We start from the raw sequence: 25,187 nt of genomic DNA, 5'->3' as shown, positions 1-25,187 counted from the left end.
CTTTCACAGACTCTCAGGACAGCAGAAATATTCCCATGATTGAAGAGCTTAATTCCCAAGCAATGAGTTATTTTTACTGAACATATCCCTGCAGTGCAACCAACCCAAGCACAAGTACTGAAATAAATAAATACAACAGAGAAATAAATAGAATATGTACATTATAAGAAATACAGAAAAAGATATTAGCGTAACTTTTGGTAAGAGTAGTATATTTCAAGAAAGTGCGTAATTACTCAAAGAAAATCTTGTTTATTGCATTTTTCAAAGCTCAGTTACATTGTATCTTTCAAAGTTCCGAGGTAAAAGGAGCCTCGTGGATGATCAGTTTCTGTATATCCAGCTTGTCCACTGAGAGGCCATTTATTTGCTCAGCTTCCCTAAGCCCGCTGCACTAGCACAAAGTTAATTTAAAGCGCAGACTAACCAAGAATGCCAATTTTGAGTCCAACACTAAGATTCCCCATAGAGTCTTCATTTTTTCAACTTTCAAAGCCGCACAACAGGACCAACAAGGGAAACAGCATTTTTTTGTCATGTCAGACTTAACAGTAACTATCGTGGAGATGGAGGGATCCTTTCCAGGCACTCCAGAGCACTAACCTTAAATGGATGAGGTAAGAGAGGACTGCATGAGGTAAGAGAGAGCTTCTTCAGTATACGGAATTAAGTCATTGCAGTGAATGGATAAGCAGGTTTTTATTATTATACAAGAAGAAAACCTATGCTTAGAAGCAGCTACCCTTGTTAAGTATTAAACACCCTTACACACATCTCAGGACAACAGCCCGTAGAAATTAACAACGAGCCGTAACACCACAAATAAAGGAACAGAGGCACAAGTACTACAATCCCTCGGAGTGCGTTGATCTCGAACGACAATAAAAAGGCTAAAGGCAAGACAAGCAGCAGCCTGTGCGAGCCGCGGGCGGTTTATGCCATGCCTCACGTAGGGCTGCCCTGAGCTCCGTGTGACGGAAGCACCGGCAGCACTTTATGACCCAGCGGCGGCCACAGCGGTGCGAGGCACCCGATAAGGCCGAGCCGGAGGGACGGGCAGCCCCGCCGGAGGGACGGGCAGCCCCGCAGCGCCGCGCGGTGCCCTCGGCTCAGCCACCCGCTCCGTCCCGGAGCCGCGCAACCGGGGCTCGGAGCCGCGTAACCGGGGCACGGAGCCGCGCAACCGGGGCACGGAGCCGCGCAACCGGGGCACGGAGCCGCGCAACCGGGGCTCGGAGCCGCGCAACCCGGGCACGGAGCCGCGTAACCCGGGCACGGAGCTCGCTCCGCGGCGGTGCCCGCCGCCCTGTGCCAGCCGCAGCCGCTCCGTGCCGCGGCACGACGGGCACCCTCCGCCACCGCCGCTCCCGCCCCACCTGCCGACCCGCAGCCCTCCCCGCCACGGGCACTTGCCTTCGCTTCATGCCGCGGCTCGGGGGCGGCGGAGCGGGGCTGGAGGCTGGAGCCGGGCTGAGGGCTGGAGTGGAGCGGAGCGGGACCGGCCCGTCCCTGCCCGCCGCGGGAGGGGCGGCTGCAGCCGCCGCGGCGCGCGCGCACCTTGGCAGCTCGCGCCGCCGCTGCCCCGCCCACCGCGCGGGCTGAGCCCCCTTTCCCCGCCCGTCCCTTCGGGCGGCCCACCGGGGAAAAGGGGAGGAGCGGAGAGAAACGGTGGCTCCACAGCCGCCGGACACGCGGTGGAGAGCGGGGACAAGGGGAGGAGGGCGAAGGCAACGCGAAAGCAACAGGTGTGGCGGAGAACGGACACAGTGCCCCGCGCCGTTCTCGCCCAAAAGCCCCTAAACTCTCCCGCTCCTCCCCCGCAGCGTGTGGCAATGGTACGCTCCCACCGCTCGAATTGCAAGAGGCCGGGCGGGGATTGGCGGAGATCAAAAAAAGGGGCGGGGCCAGGCTGCGAGCGTTTAAAGCGCCCCCGGGCGGAGGGGCGCGGGGAGCGCCTGAGGAGCCGCTCGGGCCATGGCCCCGGTGGGCAGCGGCAAATAAATCACATCTAAAAGCGGCCGCAGAGACGCCTATAAAGTGTCTTGAGACAAGGCCGGAGATGTCTGCGGCTCGGGGGTGGCCGTAGCGACTCGTCCCGTTGGGATGGTGATGCGCTCGGGAAGATGAGCAGCGTTGCAGCAGGTGGATGCTGCTGCCATCGTCCTTGTCTCCTGCTAATCAACTCGGCTTGGGAGCTCCAAATGTTGACTAATTCATCGGGTCACACCGAGGTGACGGTGTTGGGACTGGCTGGACCTGGAAATGAGCCGGCCCTGGTCTTCAAGAAAGCTTTGAGAGGAGCCCAGAAATGTCCTACCAAAGCCACAGCCTTCCAACCCCACCTTAAGAGAGGTTTTGATCTCCGTAGTATATTGGAGATTCTGGCATGAAATGTAGTCAGGTATTACAATAATACACGATGAAACACCAAGCAGATATCATTCATAAAATGAGTTAATGACATGGCTGAGCAAATTCTTACTACAATGGGGTATGACAAATATCAGCCAGAAGTGCACAATTCCCAATTCACTATCTATATCCGTGTCTGAGAACAGATGGAGGAAAGCCTTTAGCTGATCTAAACTTGGCTCAACCCACCCTGTTTACTGATGGAGTTTCCATGAGCATAGTAATTAGAGCTACTGGTTGCAATCACTGCTGATTCACCTTCCACTATCTGTTCAAAAACAATATTTGCAGGTGTCCTCCCCTGCGAAGATGTAGGTTGGGGGTGTGTTAATTATTGAAAAATGAAAGCAGACGGAGGAGGGGGATTACATACCATGATACAGGAGATATTTGGAAATGCTCTCCCGGGGCCTGACTCGCACAGTGTTTGCAGTGATTACTGGCTGAGCACTCTGAACAGTCAGGAGGAGAGCTGGCAAGTTGAACAGAAATCTTTGTAAAGTGCTAATAAGGACCCAAACAATTCCCATTAGGGAACTGCAGAGCCATCTGCACTCTAGCATGAGGCTGCCTATGGCATCCACAGCAAGACTTGTATGTCTTGGCTCGATATTTTGGAATCCAGCACCAGAGAGGCTAAGTCATATGACAGGGTTATTTGCATCATTATGCTGCTGGATTCCCAGAGAAGTTTTCACAATGTGCCGTAAGAGGAAGGGTTTAAACAAGTAGAACTGAAGCAAAAACAAAGGACTGTACTGCCTCTGCATGTCCCTTGTCCCGGCGCGCACGTGGTGTGCAGAGTGGGAGGAGGGTGGCAGGCAGTACTGTACAGAACTTTAGGCTAATAAAGCACACTCACAAAAACTGCAACATCAGTACAAAATAGGCTATTTTGCAATACAAAAACAGGCTAAGACAGCTGAAGTCCTGCATCACAGCTGAGTTAGAAGCCTGATGTTCCAGGCTGGTGATGTGCAAGGCAAGCCCAGCACCATTATCTCCCTGGAGGATTTAACAGAACCGCTGGTTTGCAGCGGGCTGGGGAACATGTACTCACCCCAGGCAGGCAGTGATGGATTCCCTGTGAATTCCTGCCTGCAGGCACTGTAAAACTGGGTGTTGGCACTCCAGGAGTGACCGCTAGTGAGCAGAGCAGCTGTTGAGGAAGCAGTTCCAAACCAACCCAGGGAAAAATATTGTGGTTCCAGATTGAGCTTTTTCAAGGAGTTGCACTGCTACCACTCAAAATAAAGTCAGAGTATGGCATAGTGTCCCATTTTCAAAAGTCTATGTTGGAATTTGAGGGTATTGGTGATTTTGAGATTGTAGAAAGTTTTTGTCTTTTTGCTTTGTTGCTAAAGAAGAAGCTATAATTTGTTTGTGTTGTTTTTAAGGTTGTTTATTTTTGCTTATTTATAACATGTTTTGCTGCCCTGCTGCAGCTTTGTCTTGCAGGGCAGCGTGTGGGGCTCTGCCCCTTAGTGGGATGGTACAAACATTATATATTAGAAATTACGTGTATTATATTTACAATAATGTGCTAATATTTATCATTTACGTTGAACAGTGTGTTTCTAGCTTAAACTAATAGAAAAATGCTAACATCACTAAGAACATGGAGGTAAGGAAGAAGAAGGAGGAAGAACAGGATTAGGCCTACTTTCTTCTATTTTAGAATTTTTGACCCCCATGTATAAAGTAAAACTTTCCTGTATAGGTATTAAAACCCCCTTGTACAATACTAAAAAAAATTTCCCTCTAATTTGTGACTATTTTTACTATACTATTTAACTTTCTGTGACCGCTTGTTCCACCTTCAAAGTTGGTAATTCATTCCATGATTCAAACTCAAGATCACAGCTGTTTTCAGCTGCTTGCCAGGGTCTAAAATGCTTCTGACCAAGGCCTGGAACCTCTGAAAATGTCTGAGGGACATTTTGAGTTCCGACATCCTATACAGAAAAGTAAGGCCTGTCTTTTTTATGTCTTCCAAGTGAAATTACTGAAGGCTCGTAAAGCCCAGGTGTTGCTCCCAGTCAGACAAGGAGTATAATAAGGAAGGCAAGTTACAGAAGAAAATTCAAGAAAGTTTTTGGTATCTCTATGAAATCAAAGCTACTTTCACAGTAAAAATAGCCAAGGAATCTTAAATTCTATTTTGACAACCTTCCAAGGTTCAGGACTTGCCAGGTGCATGCTCCTGTGGGAATTTGTAATAATTTAAACCAAGAGCACCAAATTCCACGGGAAGCTTACTGTCCCAGAGCAGAGTCCCCACATCTGGAAACAGGAAGTAAAAACACAGCAAGTGGATTTTAAAACAAGGAGGTGATCACCAATTACAGCACTGGAAGGGATACTGAGAGGTCACCTAACTCCAGCCCTGTGAAAGCATCTCTGTCCCATCTGTTTTACCTCTTAAAGACCTCCCCAGTGCAGACACCACAGTCTATCCAGGAAAGATGTTCTTTTCTCATGATTCACTCTTTTTGCCTTTAGAAAGTTTCCCCTAATGGTAAAGCTGGATCTCTCTTACCATAATTTTCATGTATTTCTCATCCTACCCAATAGAGACAAAAAAACCCCATTTGCTCCTCTCACTCCTGCAACAGCCCTTTAGATGCATGAAGATTTCTCATGTAACTTTTCACATTCCCCAGAACTAAAACTCTGATTTTTTCTTGTCTGTCCTCCTAGATTCAATTAGGTGAGGCTCTGTTGATTGATGGTGTTCCCCCTTGGTGGCTCTCACTTTAATCCATGTCTTTCCTGAATTTCTCTGTGCAGGAGCAGCATACAGCGTGATCCCAGTTGAGGCTTTACCAGTACAATGCAGAATGGAAGGAGCACTTGGTGTATTCTGCAGTCATCCCTCCTGTTTAAACATTTTAGTGTGACGTTTACAGTGACAAAGGATTTTTTTGTTGTTGTTTTTTGCTTCAATTTGTAAAAGTAAAGGCCATGAAACCAAACTGCCAACATGAAACCAAACTGCCACTGAAGCCCCTGAGATGCTCTCCATTAATAGGAACTCTATTCTCATGTGTACAAGTGTTTCTGTTAAAAGTCACTGTATTTGAATTGCCATCTGCTGTAAGCAACTGAATTGGGATCTTGATGAGTTATAGTCTTGTTTTCTCATGCTCACACTTACTTGGACAGCTAAAGCCATTTTTTTAAAGTGTAAAAGTAATCTGTATACAAATGAACAGCTAAGAGCTTCCAAAATAACTGTTTTCAGAAGAAACTGAAGGACTAGTCTAGTCTACAGGGGTTTTAAAGTTTGCTGTTTTCTGTCCAGTTGTTCTGGAGCACTGACTTCCCAAGCAAGAATGCAAGTGTTCAATCTGTGGTTTAAATGCAAGGCAGAAGTCACCAAGCACCCAGCATTCTCCTGATGCAAGTGATTATTCACTGCATAGGCATTTGAATAGCTGTAATATTTATGAAATTATGAGTTCAACCCCCTGCACCACCTCTGAACACACATGCACACCCTAATCCTGACTGATGTCTGCTGAGCTGGGAGGTGAGTTTCAAATGAATTGCTGATTGTGTTTGGTTGCAAGGAAACAAATACAAGCCTAATTCATTTGAAAAATCCTATTTCTTGGCTCACCAAGTGGAAAGTTCTGTAGGTAAAAACTTTGCAGTTAAAAAGGAAAATAAAAAGTTAGTCCATCAGCGCCAGTGAGTTTTGATCATGTAGATAAAAGTTTCTAACCCATCATGCTGAAAAAATAAGTGTACTGATAGGAACTAATACAGAAGGTTTCTTTGGGGCTACATGCAAATCTGCTGAGTGTTCAGTATACACTTTAGCATTTGGAACTATTTTAAGAATACGAGAGATTCTGGGTCTGTGCATATTCACTGCAGACAATTTCACTGCTCACAGATTTTGCCAAGCAGTAAAATATAAAGTTGCAGCTTTGGTTTTGCTGCTATGAGTCAGGACCGTGGGCATACGAGAAGCTGATGAGAAACACACAACTTTCATTTCACTATACTGTAAAGTTTCAAGTAGAATTAACCCAAACTAAAGGCTACACAAGTGCAGAAAACTCCCTCCCAAAATGGTACCATATGCCAAGGCTGGGAAGAGTAGCCCAGCTGAGTTTCACTGCATGCTTTAGGAACAACAGTTCAAGTGTGTAAAGAAGTGTGAGATCATCCAAAGCAGTAAGACAAGTGTTTGTTAAGGAAGAAAATATAGATATTCAAGAACACCATACTCAGATGAAGTATTACTAGACTGCTGGCCTACAATTAATACACCAACCAAAAAATCACAAGTACAGCATTTCCTTGTGCTCAGACAGTCCCCAAGAAGGACCAAAGGGAATGGATTCAAAAGTACCTTGCTGAAATGTAATGGCAGCTCCTGCAAGGTCATTATTGAGACCCTTCAGTGGTTCTTCCTCTAATTTGGACTATAGAAGTTCCCCACAAGTGCTGCCTGTAAAGCTGACATTGGTTTACTCCACATAGCATGCATCAAGGTCTAAAAGGCATGTTTACTATTTGCAGTTTGGATTAAGGGAGAGCCTGAGCTATGTTTTCTATGCTTGTTTTAAAAACAACAGCTTTTTAGTCCTTTAAGGAAGTGTACATAATACCTCCCTTATGGTGGTGTTGTGGTGGTGTGGAAATAACTGACAGCCCCTTCCAAATAGATTTGGAAGTTTCCTTCAAACTCTTAACCATGGTTAGGTTCTCTTTAGCTGTGTTGTCCTGGTTGAGAAGCTTATTGCTTTATTAGAGCTACTGGAAGTGTTCTTTGGCAAGCTATAAAAATACTCTACCTATGTTCAATCCAAATTCATCACTGTTTAGAGAAGTATTAATAAAAAGGGAAAAGTAAATCAATGAAGTCACTTTATTGATCTTAAGAATGTGGAACTACTATTAATAAAACATGTTGATGTTGTTTTATGGATAGGTCAAAGTCCTGGTAAGGGTGTGTTTGTCATTCTAATTTTTGTGCAGTTTCATCAACAAAGTATTTGCTATTGCAGTATTGTAATTATTCATCTCCTGTTTTCCTCCCCCACAGCCAGAACATCTGCTAAATGTTTCTGAATCCAAGCTTGTTGGGATAGGGCCCGTTGCTTTTCCATATTTATGAACTGTGTGGTACACTGGCACTCATTCAGCAGCCTGCTTCCCCAGGCTCATGCGCGAATGACATCAGCTGCTGTGGGTTTGTGTGCAGGAGATCCACATGTGCAGGGGTCACACAGGGGGCTGCAAAAATCCACTGGCCTCCAGAAGCACTCAAACCCCACTGCTGCCCAGGAACAGAGCTATTGACTAACATCTGAGCAATGCAGGGGTGAGGAAGAGGAACTAGAGGTATTTATGGTGTTGCCTGGAATTGTAATGAAGAGTAATGGGCTAAAAATTGAATGAAAAGGGTTCTATCTGACTCCAGAAATTTCCAGAAATATCATCCAAATATTTTTAGGTTTGGTCAAAGAGGCCAACTAAACAAAAGCTACTATGCTTATGTTAGTTGTAACAGGCAGGGCAAAGCAGAACACAGGAGTGGTTCTGGGGATGGAGAAAGGAGCACATAATTCATTTCTGATTTCTGTTTTTGCTCTGTAGTAGCCCAGCCTGTCACGCCAACACTCACACAGGCACAGCTTTATGCTATTTACACACGGAGGGGAGGGTGCTGTGCCATTATTGTGCCCACACGTGACTCCCATCACACCAAGAGAAGCTGTGTTCACAAACTGCCCTTGTGGGCTGAGTGGACCTGTCCCTGTTTGCCTTCCCGGCTGCTTTGCAAACAGTGCCTTTCCAAAGTCAAGGGTGTAGGATTTTCAAACCTCGTGAGAAACAACGAACCCCCACCTCCTCTCAACTGTGAGAGCTCCGAGAATCATTTGTCTGCCCAAATGCATGCCAGCAACAGACCACAAGCACAATCACAGCCTAATAGTCTTAACGAGATTACAGCTAGAGATGCCCCAGTGCTGCTGTCTGATTAAGGAACAGAACAAGCACCAAATTCATCTTGAGAAAAAGAAATCTCCTTGCCTTTCATGTGAGCAGACTGCAGGTTGATCAAAATTTCAGATCTATGGTGTACAACCTTTGATTTCTTTTCCCTTATAATTCCTTACAATTGTTGTTGTTGTTTTTTTTTTTTTTTTTTTTTTTTTGCAATGCATTTCTTTACAAAGCAGTGTATTCGTTTCACAGATGACTAAGTTACATTGATATTTTTCAGGACATGATTTAAAACTGATGATCACACTGCTCAGTAACATGACTACATTTATAGATGCCTATTGCTAGCCATGGTAGATTGATCTCACCCATGGCTACTGTCTGTATGCTTGACTATGACACCCATGTGCTACAGGGGAATGTGGTGGATCTTTGCCAGTATAATAATTCCTTTTATCAGCAGTTTATCTAGAGCATCTGTTTGTCTCATCAGAATGAAACTGCTTGTAACTCTATCCTGCACAGGACAAAAACTCTTTCTGCACCTGTTCAAGCACTTGATTTACTTACTGCTTAAATTCTTAATCTCAATGAAAACAAATAAGTCAGCTTGTACAACAAAGGCTGGAACCATGAATTAAATGGAGAAGATGATATAGGACCATATCAGCTGGCTACAGCACAAAACCTGGTATTAAGGTACGGATTGTGCAGTGCTCACTGCAAACTGCAGATCTCATCAAGCTTCCTGCAAGAAACCTGCTGCTAATGGCAGGGCTGCAGCTCCTGCAGCAATTCATGCCTAGGACAAAAAGCCAGTAGTAGTGCATTCACGGATTTTGCAAGAAGCCTAGAGCTAGCACAAAAGAAAATTCCTCCCCTTAGACACAAGAAACCCCGGAATTTACTAGTCAATGACAAATATAAATAACATTTGCAGCAGAAGCTAGGAGAGGCTGGCTGGGTACTCACAGATGAGGCTGCAGGAATGACCTTCTTCTCACATGAGCCAACTCCTCCCCGACAGGTGCTCACAGCTCACCCGCCTCTGCAGGGGCAGACACCTAAATTCGAGCCCCTCTGCAGTCCGTGCCCTGCCTCCACACGGCTTTTTCTTTGGAGGGCTCCCACCAGCGATTTTCTCCTTCTCTAGGCTTGCAAGGTAAAGCCAAATTTTAAAGGGAAATGGGGTCTCAGATGCAAATCTCCTTGTGTAAGCCTTTGCCAGAGCATCTCGCAGAGTCTCGAGGAGGTTTGTGTGATGATGGGTCTGGCTGCCAAGTCGTCACTGTTGCCACAGTAACGGAGCAGTGGTCCCCTGTGGCTTGCTAAGGGAGCGGCAATGGGAGCACTGAATGGATGCGCTGCCTCCTCCTTCGAGGATTCCTCTGACCTGGGGTAATCCACCCATTTCTTTAAAAAGGCTGTTTTATACAGAAGGTATTTCCCTCACACCCCACACATGCCCCCCCTCCCACCTTGGTTACTCCACTCACAGAGCTCTACAGCATCTTAGATCTTGTTTCTGTGGTGTAGGAAAGCTGGCATAACCCCAAGAGAGCCGCTGGCTTCCCCTGAGAAATACCATGGCTTGTGAAAAGAGGAAAAAAGAAACCTTGTTCTGGTGACTATCTGAGCAGGAGCGCACGCTCAGCAGTGTTTGAAGAAGCGCTGGGACGGCACGATATAATCTTGTCTCTGTGAGCAGGTGAATGAGCAGTTGAGAGAGCAAGAGGGGATTTCTCTGCCAAGTGTTTCTCTGCCAACACGACCGAGCACAAGTGTGTCTGTGAGGCCCTATTACAGCTACGGGGAAGCTCAGAGCTGGCAGAATGCTTTGTTCCTGTCCCCTCAACTGAAAAGTCTTGGTCCTGTCATTTCTGAGCCTTAATATTGCTGTTTTCTACTTATTTTTATTCTAACATTGACATAAACATTAGCAGTAATGTTAGGCAGGACAGTCCACCACAGTGGAGATGTACAGACTCTGGGCTGTAGAAAAGCAGCCAAGGCTGCAGAAGCAGGCGTTATTTTGCTGGACAATGAACAATTCGGCCTTGTTTTGGAAAGCAACTCCTTGGATAGTTAAATAATACCACTTGTTTATGAGACAGACTATTTATCTCATCTTCTTTAGAAAATGTTGCTAACAGTTCTTTGTTGCTTTCCTTATTATTCTCTCTTAAAGCCAAGTGCTTCTTTTAAGGTAATGGGTTTCCTCTCTCAGGGCACCAGTAACAAACACAGCTCTGTGTGCATGTAGGTGGTGTGGACAAAAACACACAGAAGTAAAACCAACACATTTGCTTTCTTAACTGACTCTCTGTCCTCACTTTCAACCCAGGTTGTCGCAATCTGTGCAATCTGTGACAGTGGCTCATCCCAACTTGCTAGGTAGGGACAGGCCTCCAGGTGCCAAAATCCAGATGTTAAAGATCCCATCATGACAAGGGTGTTAAGTACCTTTTTGCTTCACTATAATATGCAGCAGCAGAGAGGAGACTAGTTAAGGACAGCAGTATCAGCCAGGAGAACTAGAAAGAATTGAACCAGATTATAAAAGCTGTAAGCAGGCAAAAAAAAAAAAAAAAACAACTTACGTGAAGTAAAAATTCTAATCTTTTTACTTATCTTTGCCTCTGCCTTCAGACTGAGTTTTCCAGCTTTCTTCCAACATACTGGGAGGATTAAAACTTTATTTGATTTAGAAAAAAACCCTTCCATTTCTCCTATGTTTACAGAATTCTTAAATGTGGGACTTGGAGAACATCACAAAACACGGAGAACATCACCAAACACGGTGATGGCCATGACAACGCCACTGGGCTGGGCAGTGCAGAGTATCTCTGTGAAGTAGGAAAGTCCATCTAGGCCCAGCCTAAGGGAGTCTGGAGCCTTCTGATTACAGGTGCTGGATTTAACAGCATCACAGCCCCACACACAGACACCCTCCCTGCATGGTGCCTTGTTCAGAATCAGTTATTAGTACACCCAGACATAGGAGCATCCAGTTCCACACAGGTGTAAGGTTACTAAACATATAAAGGCATCTTAGAGAAATTTAAGTTATCACTTTATGCCTGTTTCCTCAATAACATTAAATGAGAATGAAGCAAGATCAGAAACTGAGCTGCACACTTGGTCTCACATAGGAAGGTGTTCTTTGGTACATATAATTAAATAAATCTGTTTTGCTGACACTCCCTCCCCCACCCCTTCCCTCAGCTATTTTTATGCTTGGCTCGGTGGAAAAGAGTTGGTGCCTCTGGTGTGAAGCACGAAGCCATTCAAAATGAAGCTGTCCCCTGAAGAAGACAATGCTGAGAAGGAATAATGCTGGGCTCTCAGGGAGTAGGAAAGCAGCAGAGGAATGTAGGGGAGAGGAGGTGGCTGGGCTTGGCCTGCAGCACTGAGGAGTCTTTTCCATTTGCAGCTTTCTCCTCCCGCAGTCAGAGCCATTTAATGGGATCACGAGGGCTGCTGTGCCATTACTTAGGGAAGAGGGTATAAAAATGACAGCAGCTAATAAGCACCCATTTCTCATCAGTCGCCTCATAAGGCTAATTGCACAAACAGAACGTTTTGGAGGCTAAAGGGCTGGAAATGCCATTCTGTCTGCTGGATCCAGACCAGCACAGAGAGACTGCCTCCCTGTGCCTGGACACTTCAGGCTGAGCCACAAAGAGAGGGCTATCCCTAAATATATGTCCACAGGAGGACACAGACTTCAGAAACTGAGCTGGAATGCTAAAGACACAGCACAGTCATTCTTCCTGATGATCAGGAGGCAATGGGAGCAGAAACATTGAATGTTCCTTTGTCCATAAATGTCCAGACCACATTCCTGGTTCTGAAGTTCCCTTACAGAAAGGAAGGCTTTGTCTGGAGCTCACAACGGAGCACCGCAAGAAAGACTTTTAAAAAACCTGAGAAAAACCAATCCAAGCTTGGTGGACCAGGGTGGAAACACACCTTTAACTGAGGCCTCGGTTCAGAAAAGGCATTCATGCTTCCCAGAGAAGAGGCTGGCTGATGGGAAGGGCAGACAGTGGACAGAGCTGTGTGTGGTCTCAGAGCAGGATAAAGGCAGGGAGTGTGTGTTTATGTGTGTAGGAATGGAGCTGTTGGTAGTGGGAGTGCAGTCCCTGCACGTGAATTATAGATGTCAAAGCTGAAAAAGTGCTTGTTGGCCTGTTCACTTCCCCTTCTTTTGTCTGCTGAGGATGTGAAAAGTTGAATCTTCCACTCATTGCACCAAAGGATCTAATGCAGTATATTTGCTCTAGTAGCATCAGTCACTAATTAGATAATTCTGACAAAACACAGACTTGGCAAGATTGGTTCTTTCAAACATCCAGGTTCATTTTGCTCTTAGTATCACTACCCAGGTTTATTTTAAACCCTCATTTAATTTTTTTTCTCACTCTGGTCTATAGTTAGGCTTGTTAGGAAGTGCTGTTTTTTCTATTTTTAAAATATGGGCCTACGTTTGATAGGTTTTTGCTTGAGATTCTCTGGTGCACTGCTGGTAAAATTAACTCACAACCAGTTTTCAAGGCTATTGGAAAGCTATGACCACATTAGAATATATTCTGTTCTAAATGATTTGGATATTCTAGGGTTTTTTTCCCCGATATTTCCACACTTGATTTTCATGGAGATCCATGCTCCTGCTTGTTTATACTCCCATTAACTGCTGCTATGGTCATGCATGTTATTGATGAGCTTCTGGAAAGCTCAGCAACTCAGCAATTTTATAACTGCATTATAAATAATTCAATCATCTGTTCTTCCCCACATCTATGTCTCATTTATTAATGGACTTTCTTTCTAGGCAGTATTTTCTTATCTCTCATCACTATCCCAGATACATAAATATATGTATATATGTATATATATATATACTTGGAGGAGAAATGTAATTAGTTTTGCCATTCTTGTGCCAAAACTTCCACTGATTTCAGTCAGAGATTTGCCTGAAGAATGCCTGATTACAGCCTGTAGGAGTTGGTCCTATTTCTGTATCCCAGGAACAGGCTGAAGTGAGTGCACAGAGGTGGGCAGTGGAGGCCCACGGGTGTTTGAACCCAGAGGCATTGGAAGAGAAGCACAAAAGCGTGGGTTTATGTGTACAAGAAAAAGGTGAAGCACACAGAGGGGAGCCAGGCAAACTGATTGAGGGCTCTGTTATACAAGAGCAGGGAAAACTGAAGATTTTACATTATTAATTCATGTTAATATTTGTTTATTTGTTTGTTTGGTCAAATAACGGAAGAGTGGATTTTCTCTTTCTCCCCTTTTCTGTCATCAGACAGCTGTGCAAATATTTTAGCATGCGATAGTGGAAGCACAACACTGCAAACTTCTGCATTGTGCCAAGAGAAAAGTACAGGAAAACAAAAGGCAAAAGCCTGGGGTAGATCTAGCTGCCAGGATCTTCTGTCCCTAGGGGAACCAGAGAGAGGAAAAGGGAGAGAAAAAAAGAGAACTGTGATAGCTTTCACTGCTGACAGTGACAGTATCCCAGGTCAGAAGGAAACACAGACTGGAAGGAGGGTAACAAAGGTATCAGAGCAATTAGCAGTCATAGAACCAAATCTTTCTTTCTTTTTTTTTTTTTTTTTTTTTTTAATTTTGTTGGCTTTATCTGCATCACCAACTGCTTGTATTTTACCTGCCCTAAGAGACTGAGTTCTCAGGTTGCAGGTAAATTGAAAATCCAACTTAGACAGTGCAGTAAATCAGTCTTTTAATTTGGGAAATCAGACCTACATGCCTGGTTTGTGGTTATACTGGCCTGGCATAAAACAGGTCTTTTCCAACAGCTTGAGGGGTTCATCAGCAAAGCAGTGATTCAGGCCAGATGACTGAAAACTCATCTCTTCACAAGTCCCCTCAGGAGTTTATGCTACACAAGTGTGGGCGCTGGGTGATAACACAAACCTAAATATGCCACAGACAGGGATCAAGCTGACTGATTCTCTGCCAAAGAATCCTATCTTGTTACTGTAGGGGAATTAATTAATCCCTAAAAAAATTAGCTATCACTTGCAACATTCTCAGTGGTTTGCCAGGCTCATTTCAGTGATTCCTCTACATCAAATGAGAGAGCATCTTCATCTTTCACTGCTTAAGTGAGAACAATAGGTCACTGTGTAATGGGACTCCATCTCCCAGCCCATCCTGCTTGTGAGAAGTCAAAGGATCAAGACTCATTCCTGAAGCTGGTCATCACTCCATGCCCTGAAATACAGAGCTGGGACTATTTGTCTTTTTCGTTTTTTTCTTTTAGGCCCATAAAGCTGCCAAAATTAAACAAACAAGAAACTCTTGGCTGTACTGCATGTAATCTCCCATCCCAGGGAATTAAACAGGTGGTTATTAAAACTGTAATAACACCCACACTGTAAGAACATATAAACCCTAAAGGAAGAAATTCTTCCTCCATCAAAGAGAGCAAAATAATTTAATGGTTTCAGGAAGCCTTCATACTCCAGCTTCCTCTAACCATTTGCATTCCACTTCCATTTAATTACCTGAATGATTAATTAACATCTATCACCTACTGTTTTGCACAGTAGTTCAAATAAGTAAACCTTGTTAGGAATTGTTAATTAGGCTACTATTTATGCCACTGTTGTTCTGGGCTCTTCCCATTTCTTTCCATATTCACTTTCCATGGGCAGTGTTCAGTGCTACCTACCATGGCTGTTATTTCCAGCCCAAGTTATGGATACAGCACCACCATCCACCTGGAGCTGTGTCAAGAGTATGTAGCTTTTCTGGCATTGTCACATGTACTTTTATGGGACCTGAGTCCCCAGCAAAGACCTTGCACCCTGTTATCCACTTTAATAGCATTTCTACCTCACTCCAGCCTCACAGCAGCTCTCCCCTGCCCAGGTATGCACAGTGGTGAGGATGGAGGCTCCCTTCACTCAGCGTGACAGCAGAAAACAAGGGTGTGTACAGCTCCTCCCTACAGGACACCAGTTTTCCAAACAAGCTGTGGAAATATCTGCAGTTCTGTCCTTCCTTTAGGAAGCCTCAGCAGAGTTCTCCTGACGCCATAGGGCTGAGCACAGGTTCCAGCAGAATCGTGGCCCATGTGGCCTCCCAGGGCAGAGCAGAGGCTTGTCTGGAACAGAAATCCCACCCACCTCCACATGACTCTCCTATGACTCTGGCAGACCATTTACAATTAGGTGTCCAAGTGGTGAATTTGGGTGTCTCGAGTTGCAGTTGTCTTGAGAGACCAGAGACATGACTTTTAAAAGCAGGACATATCCCTGCAATTGAAACCAGTTGTCTCTGTAGTTATTGTCTCTGCAGATCCTGTGAGATAAGTACACAAAATACTGCATTTGTTTTGTTTTCCTTTAACTGTCAGCCATACAAATTCTGCTTTATAATTGAGCATCAAGTCAAGTTCTTTCCTTCTTACTCATAAGTAACATTCAACAAGCCAAAACAGGCCACAGGAATGCCAAAAATATAACCCTTTGGAACTCAGTAAACACTTTTGTTGATACTGCTGAAAATGGAGCAGAATCATTTTCTCTGAGTGCGCTCAGAGGTAATGAGAGCCCATTTCTTTGAGTCACTGAACTCAACCTGAGTGCCAATGGGACAGGCTGAGCTGGTGAATCTCATGATCCTTCCCTTATGTCCCAGTTTATTTTAACTCCTTCTAGAGTCTCCAACGGAAAAGACTCTCATGCTCAAAGATACTGAAGCAGCAAAGGACAAGTCCAGAAATAAAGTCCCTGTAATGTTCTTTCCTCCCTTGCCTAGATCAGTGCTAGACCAGCATAGGACTTTCTAAGCAGAAAGGTCCATGGAGAGAAGGGAAAGAACCTCATAATCCCCTTTCCTTCTGTACCCTCACACTGTATGCAGCTATGGGTTTGTGGGGACTGTGAAACCCTGCTTTCTTCTAATCTTTATTGTCTTAGTCCTTAATAACTCTGGAAGTAGATTGCTAACAGCACAAGTTTTCCATGTCAATCCTCCAGTTATGTCCAAGGGTTTGCCCACTACAACTGCATGTCACAGTCCCCAATGCTGAGAAATGATGGAATTTGCACTAAGTCAGCACTGGAGGAGAAAAGATAGAACAAAATGGAGGAAGAAAAAATGGAGAGTAACAAATGGAGAGTGCAGAAAAGAAAGATACAGAAAACAAATCAGAACTACTTAACATGGGTTAACTCCTTCATGGCTGGCATTTCTAAATCCCAGGAGAGCTAGTTCAAACACCAGAAAGGCAGCAAGTTTGTTCTGAGACCTGCATGCACATGCAGATATGAAGACATTATCCAGACAGTATGGAGAGTTCAAATGAAGGGGGTAAAATCTATATGCTACTGTGAGTATGTGCGTGTTCCATGGTATATGCATGTTCTATGGTACGCAGCACCCACAGCTCTGAGAGTACAAAATCACAAATCAGGCCTTATGTTATAATGCAATAGGCTTCGAAACCTTAAGGTTTTGAGCTATAAATTAAACAAACAAACAAAAAAACCAAACAAAACCCAACAAAACAGAAACAAAACCCAAAACTAGCAGTAACAACAAAACAAATAAAGAAAACAAACAAAAAACCAAAGAAAACAAACAAACAAACCCAAACAAATAAAAAACCTCAAACCAGGACAGTGAGCATTCTTTTGCTAAAATCCAAAAGTGGCAGAAGAAGGTGTGGATGAACAGAAGTGGTTGCTGAAGACTGTCTGCCAGCCCTTGGTGCCTGTGCTGGAGAATGCACACAAACCTGCTGGAGCGTCCTGCACACTTTGGCAGCTTTGTGCCCAAAGTGTCCTGACTGAAGGCTTTCTCTGAGGAATGTAAACTAAGGACAAATTTGGAACAAACTGCCACAAAAGGCTGATGAACTGCTGCCTGAGTGACCCTCACAGAATGTAAGCAGCAGCCTTGTGGAGAAGACTGGACTGAAAGAAGAAAGAGCCTAGGAGGCGTTTGATATTTTTTTCCCCCACTGAATCAAGATGGAAACAGTGTATGGGTCTTGCTTCTCTTTGTGACTCTGGGGAGAGCAGAGGGATTGGTTTCAGTGGCTCATTTCCCCAGGCTCCTGCTGTTTCATGGAGATCAATGTATCGTTTAATAGGGAGAGGCTTTTCAGCTCTCTGAGATTTTATCCGCTGATGGCTTCCATGATATTTATAGACATATCCATCAGCATAACAGCAGGAAGCAATTCTCCAGGGGTCAAATTGGGTGGATTTCCCCCATGTAAAGTGCATTATGGATGCAGCTTTCTGTATAGGATTAACCACTTAACTCACTGAATCCTGAACATCATCAGCTATTGTTCACAAAAACTGATGATCTCCAGGGCTTAGTTGTGGGATGGTCGACTTGTTTTCAGCCTCAATTATCTTTTCAAATAATAAGGTCCTTTGTTAACCTCTGACTTGCTGAGCACTGTGTAGGCAGCCTGTTAAGTACTTCACAGTCCTTTTTTAACCCTATGATTCAGGCAGCTCTAGAGATTTAGTCCCATGATTGTCCTATTTTTGACCAGTCTGAATCTTCAACTGCCACATGAACAGCAACACCAGAGAACCTGCTTTGATCATGGCAAGCTTAGGAAAATAAACCACGGTGGCTTGGAAGATCGAGGCAGAAACTACGTGCTTATTATATAAAGTGTTTTAATGCTTTCAGCCTAACTTTTGGTAATGATTTACAGGGCATACTTCCCTGCTAAGACTATTTAAAGTCAGCTCCTTTGGGGATTTAGGATGAAGTGATTCTATCCCCTAAAATTATTCTACTAACTTTCTAGTATTAAATTTCTCCTGGTGAGTACACCTTTTGGAATGAGACAGCCTTGCAAGGGGAGCTCAGAATAGACATATTGTTCCAGCAGCTCAGAGTGCATTGGAAATGTGAACTGCTGTGAACTGCCGCTTGATTTGACACAGAAAGACTGATGTAGAGTCCTGACATGGACAAGTGTTCTTGAATACAAATTTGAGTTATTTAAGGTTTTGTTTCCAATCATCAGAGCTATCATCAGTCACATCTGTCCATCCACTCTCCCTTTCAAATTCACCATGACCTCCTCATGGCCTTATTTCACTTAACCTTGCTGTGTTTACAGTGACCTCTATCCTCAAGACTTGGTTGTATTCGGAGTGACAGGCTGACACACCAGCATGCAGCTCTCTCACTCACAAAGACACTCCATGAGAAATGTAAGGGCAGCTTCTGTCTACCCCTGAGAGCAAAATTTAAGTTCCCAATCCCTGGTAGAATCCACCTCATTTTCCATCCTCAAAGGTCTGATCAGAGTTCATACATGAGTCCTATTTCCATTACTTTGGTCTTGAGGGATTTTATTTTGCTGGTGTACTCTTGATCCTTTGCTTTACCCTCATCCATTTCTTTTTATTCAGATATATTGTAACACTCTCTAAATACAACTGAAATTACAAATCAAATAAGCCTTTTGACAGGTAGGAAAGACAATAACATTATCCTCCTGTTCCCCTGGCTACATCTGCTGAAGGATGGTGGCAGTGGGAGACAAGAGAGCTACAGCCTAAATTTCACTTTGATAAGCTAAAAATATTGTAAATACAACTTGTTCCATCTAGGGTGTAGTTCCAAAATATATTAATTACAGCTTAGTAGCTTTTCTGCCACGTTTCAAGCAAGTTCTTTCAGGCTGTCTACACTGAGTCATTTTTTGGAAATAAACTTTTTGGATCTAACATTAAATGAGAAATTATTTCGGATTTGGTAATACAGACTGGGTTTTCAACTTCCTCCTTGAACAGGCATCTGGAACAAAAATGCGTCTAGAAAATTTTGGCTTGCCTTTTGAGTCTGCCTGGGCTCAGGCTGCTCCCAAAGCTGAAAACCTCACAGAGAGACAAGGGCTGGATTCCTCACAGGCTGCCCTTCCCCCAGTGCCAAGAAGTAACCAGGTATGTTCAAGGCTACATAAACTAATTAGACATCTAATCCTACCTTTGTCTGCACCTGGCACTGCCAAGAAAGACGAGAAGGAGCAGCAAGTACGGGAGGTACAGAGGGCAAGAGAACATCAGCTCATCAGGGAAACAGGGCCAATACACTGCTTGAGACATTAATCCTACACACAGTGTAAGCACACCTCTCAAACAGGTAAGACCCTGAAATAGCACACAGATCTTCCAGAGGACAGGAGAAATCCTCCCAGAAGAAAGGCGCTGCACATTCATTGACTACATTAAATAAAAACCTCACATGTCGTTCATGAAAAAGCAATTACCAGTTAATTACTGTATCAAGTTCACGAGCACAAACAGAAAGCAGGGAAGTTCTGCCCACCACAGCCAGAGGGGCACACAAGGGGTGCTCTCCGTGAAACACAAGACACAAAGGTTGCACCAGCATCAGCCCCTTCCCTGGGGATTTATCCAAGGCTCAGGCACTGCTACCACGCAATGCAGCATTGCTGGCTTTCCTAAAGCAACCTCACATCACAGCTTTTGGGAGCACCACAAGACCTGTCCAGGCAAGAGCCAGGATCAGAAGACTGAGATGGTAAAGAGTTTGTTAGCTTCTGTAGTATATTCTGAAATGTCCAATTCAAGATGCAGGAGATGCATTGCCTGCTTGTAGAGATAATTAACGCAGATCACAGTAAATGTGCATTCAGAATGAGAGACAGATGACTGACAGACACTGTGAAAAGAAATACTGACGTGTCAGGAAGTTAGGTTAAAAACAAGAAGGACCATTTTCTCAAATTGCCTTGTTTGCCTTGTGGTACAAATAGTTCCAGGATTCACACTGTCAAGCCTTTCTCCCCATCATGAGAGCACAAGGCTCGCTTTGGAAAAAAGCGGAAAGGTGGAGACTAATGGATGAGAGTTGATTTTGGCAAGCTGGGCCTTGAGAAGTGGTATTAACTGTTAGAGGGGTTGTGACTCTAAAGCAATGAGCAAAGAGACACTGGGCTAGGCAAACAGGGTGTAAGTGACCCACAGTGATGACAGGCTTCAGTATTTTCTCACAGATAATAACTAGCTGAAGAAAAGAAGATGCCTTAGGCCTCTAGCCAAATTGGTCACCTTACAGCTATGAAATGCCCCACCTAGCACTAATTATGACTATTATAATAGTAACAATTAAATCAAAGTAACTGCTCCTAATCTTTGACATTTGCCTTGCCAAGGCGAGTATTTTTTTTGATTATGAAGCAAAGAAAGGAACTTAACTTAAAATTGTCCTTTGTTTCAGAAAGGTTCTGTTATTATCTGAGTAAAACTCAAGTTTTGACAAGTTGTGAACACAACCCTGTGTTCCCAGTTTCCCAGTTTCCAGTGTTTACACCTCACACAGTGTTTGTGCATCTGTGATGAAGGCTGAGACAGAGATTGGCTCTTCTGTTTTATGTGATACCCCCCAGATGGACTGTGGCCGTGGCTGCCCTGTGGTTGTCTTTTCTGCCTTGTACTATCCTCACCTGTTGTTTACATAGGTTTGGATATAGCCAAAATCAGACATGAGTGCATTTAAATGTACTGACTAGGAAAATCAGCAGGTGGGCCCAAGCTCGGGTGAGTCTCCTCTAAACAGTTCTATTTTTGAAACAAAAGCCAGGTTTGATGCTGTGCCACAATGCTTGGTGAGATAAGACAGCACCACCATGGGCCATCTGTTCAAAGCACAGCCGGAGAGAGTGTTCACCTTCCCCCAGCCCTGGGCTCTGCAGACCTGCAGAGGGAAGCCCTGAATCTGGGCTAATTGAGGGGATCTGCAGCCAGCCAGCTTCATATTTAATAGGGATTTACTGCTGATGGAAATTACAAGCGAATTACAGATTCCAACACGTCATGGTCTCGCCAGAGTCAAACAAAAGCACGTGGTGATAAGAACAGGGTGCTGCACGCTGGGACCTGAGGTGTCCATGGATTTCATTGCTTTGTTAAAGTATTGCTGATAAGCTGTGAGGTACTACAGAGCTCCACATCTTTCCTAGAGACTATGGTTTCCTCAGTTGTGTTTATAATGCCGTTTACAATTTCCAGTTCTTCTGTTTGTTTTTATAGGAGTGTAGGAGGGTTTCTTTCTCTTCAAATCAAATCATAGGGCCTCACCATTTCTAGCTCAAAGTCTCCCTAATGCTGCTAATCTCCTATTAACAGCCTACTGACACAGAAGAGACAACAGAAAAAGACTGATTGCCAGCCCTCTGGCCCTGTGACCGTGTGCTGGTCAGATCTGGATTAATAGTTGAGGCGATTTACCTCAGGAGGCCTTGTCACAGGTGCCTGTAACTCTAAACTCTCCTCGAACTGCCTGGCAGGAGAGGGAGGAGGGGAACCAGTAAATCCACAGATTGATGCACACACAAACAAGGCCCTGCTGAAAATCATTTTTCTTCTCCTATACAAAATCAGGATGACTGGGGGAAAAAAAGCTCCTTGACTTCATAAAAAAGGCAACGAGCTGGGCATGGACATTCCACCCAGGACACAAAACCCACTGTGGTACTTACTCAAACTAACTTGTCACTGACAGCAAGTTTGTTTAGCTTTTCTGGTTGCTAGAAATTGCTGTCCAAGAGCACAGGCAAACACCCTGCTTCCCTCCTGTGCTTGTGTAGTAGGATAGATTGCCCTGCTGTATATCTGTATTCAAGTACAAGAGCGACCCTTTCAGCTTTAAGACAATTTAAGCTGCTCCCATTCAAGGAAAGATGGAAAAACAGCATCGTTCTTATTTGGCAACAAGTATCCATGTGACAATTGGGTTCAGCAGCCCAAGCAGTCTCAGGCTCCCCTCCCGGACTGGTCTGCACGTCCTACATTTGCTGTGCTGCTCCATGACCCTACATAGCAGGAGGAGGGTGCTGGGATGCTGACCAGCTGCACTTGACGTCAGCCAGCAGCAGAGTGTCCACACAGAGCATCTGAGCTGCACCAGGAGTCTGCCTGATGCCAGCCAGAGAAACAGAGGCAGGAGCTGCTCTGCCTGGGTCCAGGTCAGCCGCCGACGCTTCAGGTGTGCCCAGCAGTGGAGCTCAAGCATGTCTCATCTCCACGGAGATGATTATATTTCAGAATGATTTCATTTTGCTCGTTAACAAATTGTCAGTAAAATAGGTAATTGTTCCTGGCCTGAAGTTAAACAATCCGGTTACTGAGTGTTATTCGCAGGTCAGAGAGCTGCAAGAGGTTTGGCCTTCAAGGCACCACACTGTCCCCTCTAGGAAGAGGGGTGAAGTACAAAAACATTCTACCGTGCCTTGCAGAGAAATTAATTTATCCTATAATCATTGGTATTACAAGGCTGCTTGTCCACCTTGGCTTCTCACACAACCACACACTGCAGCTCATGCAGAGCTGCCGTTCAGAGCAACTCCTACCTCTCCCTGAGCCTTCCCAGCCCCTAACATAACTGCATCAATGTTACAGCTCACTGCCTTTCCATAGGTGCATCTGCAGGGAAACAGGATCTGACTCTGCAGCACAGCTCCCCCACCTGAAACAACAGCCCCGTTCCAAAAGCTGCCTCCGTGACCACAACACCTGCAGCAAACATCACCAGAGCGATGCTGGGTTGCCCTTCTAAGGGATACAACACTACTGGCTGCTCCCCATGAAAGAAATCCTTCAACAGCATCTTTGCATAACACAAACGTACCTTGTTTTTGTGCTGTCTCACTCCTTTTCTGAGTCTCAGTGAGGAGCATCCAGCCAGTGTGAGTCTTTTTCAAACTTGATTCCTTATCCATATTTGGGAATTTGTGCTGGGCACTAGCTGGTACGAGGCACGTTCTTCCCACAGTGCACTTTGGGACTTGTAGTTCCCAAAAAGGAATGTTGTTTTCCAAATTGCAAGCGCCGAGCAACAGAAACAGAAGGCTGAAACGCCTTTACCTCTGCTTTTGCTTGCTGCTCGGCTCTTCCTTTCACATTTGTTTGTGCAGTGGTTTCACCTTAGCCAGCCCGAATCCTTCAGGAACCTCTTCCACAGTTAAGGGCGGTGTGCCAACCCCTTGGATACGCCACTGTGTAAAAGCTGCTACTGCAGAGTGCTTCTGCTGCAGCCGAGAGGGGCAGGTATATGGTCCTGCCTCCTGGAAAAAGCTATCTAGAAAAAGAGAGCTCTGATCAAGTTTTTAATCGTATTCGCCACACTGAAATGGCATAGAAAATCCCCTTTGAAAGATGCGTTTCACTCTTTTGCATGTTTTGTATGTAAGCCCATTTGATTTTTAATTAAATAATCATAGTAGGGGGACAGATAAATGTGTCAGTTGTTTAAAAAGGTTACAGGATAAATCAATCCTGTCTCTCCTGTAGAGATCCATTTTTGAAGAGCGTTTGCACTGACTGCGGTGATTACCTTGTAACCAAGACACCCCGTTGTTTTTAAATAACAACAAAAGGAGAGAGTGGGAACCGCTGCCTGCCGGGTGCGGCCGGGGACGCTGTTATTACGGTCGAACTCCATTAAGAGATTAATGTGCTTAGAACTGCGGGCACGAGGAGCGTGAGAAGAGGCGGCCGGGAGCGGAGAGCATCCATCAGCCGCCCGGGCCGTGCGGAGCGGAGCGGAGCGGCCGGGAGCGCTCTCCCGTTAGCCCGTGCCGAGCCCCTTCTGCCGGGGCGAGCAGAGCTGGGACACCCTCGGGGCTGCGACACTCTCGGGGATGCGACACTCCTGGAGCTGGGACACTCCTGGGGCTGGGACACCCTCGGGGCTGCGACACTCTCGGGGCTGCGACACTCTCGGGGCTGCGACACCCTCGGGGCTGGGGCACTCTCGGGGATGCGACACTCCTGGGGCTGGGACACTCCTGGGGCTGGGACACTCCTGGGGCTGGGACACCCTCGGGGCTGGGGCACTCTCGGGGATGCGACACTCCTGGGGCTGGGACACCCTCGGGGCTGGGGCACTCTCGGGGATGCGACACTCCTGGGGCTGGGACACCCTCGGGGCTGGGACACCCTCGGGGCTGCGACACTCTCGGGGATGCGACACTCCTGGAGCTGGGACACTTCTGGGGCTGCGACACTCCTGGGGCTGGGACACTCCTGGGGCTGGGACACTCCTGGGGCTGCGACACCCTCGGGGCTGGGACACTCCTGGGGCTGCGACACCCTCGGGGCTGGGACACTCCTGGGGCTGCGACACCCTCGGGGCTGGGCTGACGCCCGGCGGCCGCGGGAAGGACAGCCGAGGCGGGCTGTGCCCTCGGCCCCTTTCCCTCGGCAGCCACACGAGGGAGAAGATGAAGGGAGCGCGTTTTGGCAGGGACGGGCACCGATGTCGGTCCCAGAGCTGCGGCCCGGAGCTCCCGGAGCTTTCCACCGCTAATCCCCGGAGAGTCACAGCAGGGCTCAGGCTGGAAGGGACCACCGTGGGTCATCCCGTCCCACCTCCCTGCTCAATCAGGGTCATCGCAGAGCACATGGCACGGCAATGCATCCAGGCGATTCTGGAATATCTCCATAAAGGGAGACTTCACACCTTCTCTGGGCAATCTGTTTCAGTGCATAGTCACCGCACAGTAAAGAAGTTCTTCCCCCTGTCCAGGTGGAACTTCTTGTGCATCAGTTTCTGCCCGTTGCCTCTTGTCCTATTGCCTGGTACCACAGGGCAGAGCCTGCCTTTATCCTCTTAGCACCTCCCTTTAGGTATTTGTGCACATTAAGGAGGTCCCCTCTCAGTCCTCTCTTCCCAGGGCTGAACAGACCCTTCTCGGTAGGAGACGCTCCAGGCCCCCAGCCACGCCCGCTGCCCCGCCCGGCCCGGCAGCCGCCGGTGACCTGCGGCAG

The 25,187-nt window shown here is 45.8% G+C and overlaps 1 protein-coding gene across 9 annotated transcripts in view; it reads right to left on the bottom strand.

Annotated features, from left to right (window-relative positions):
• Window positions 1–23,186, bottom strand: part of MICAL3 (microtubule associated monooxygenase, calponin and LIM domain containing 3) — a 172,873-nt gene extending 149,687 nt beyond the window's left edge. For 2 of the 9 annotated variants that reach the window (XM_030263613.4, XM_030263614.4), the window contains exon 1: window positions 9,349–9,809. The gene's annotated coding sequence lies outside the window, so the exon portion shown is untranslated. Of the gene's footprint in view, window positions 1–1,413; window positions 1,594–9,348; window positions 9,819–23,046 lie in introns of those variants that run through there. The other 7 variants (XM_072923833.1, XM_041713711.2, XM_072923834.1 and 4 more) reach the window with 7 other exon arrangements.
• Between the last annotated feature and the right edge of the window lie 2,001 nt (window positions 23,187–25,187).

This window comes from Taeniopygia guttata, chromosome 1A (assembly GCF_048771995.1).
Source record: "Taeniopygia guttata chromosome 1A, bTaeGut7.mat, whole genome shotgun sequence".
Classification (NCBI taxonomy): domain Eukaryota; kingdom Metazoa; phylum Chordata; class Aves; order Passeriformes; family Estrildidae; genus Taeniopygia; species Taeniopygia guttata.
Note: the sequence above shows the minus strand (reverse complement) of the source record. Positions and strands in the feature narration are given on the sequence as shown.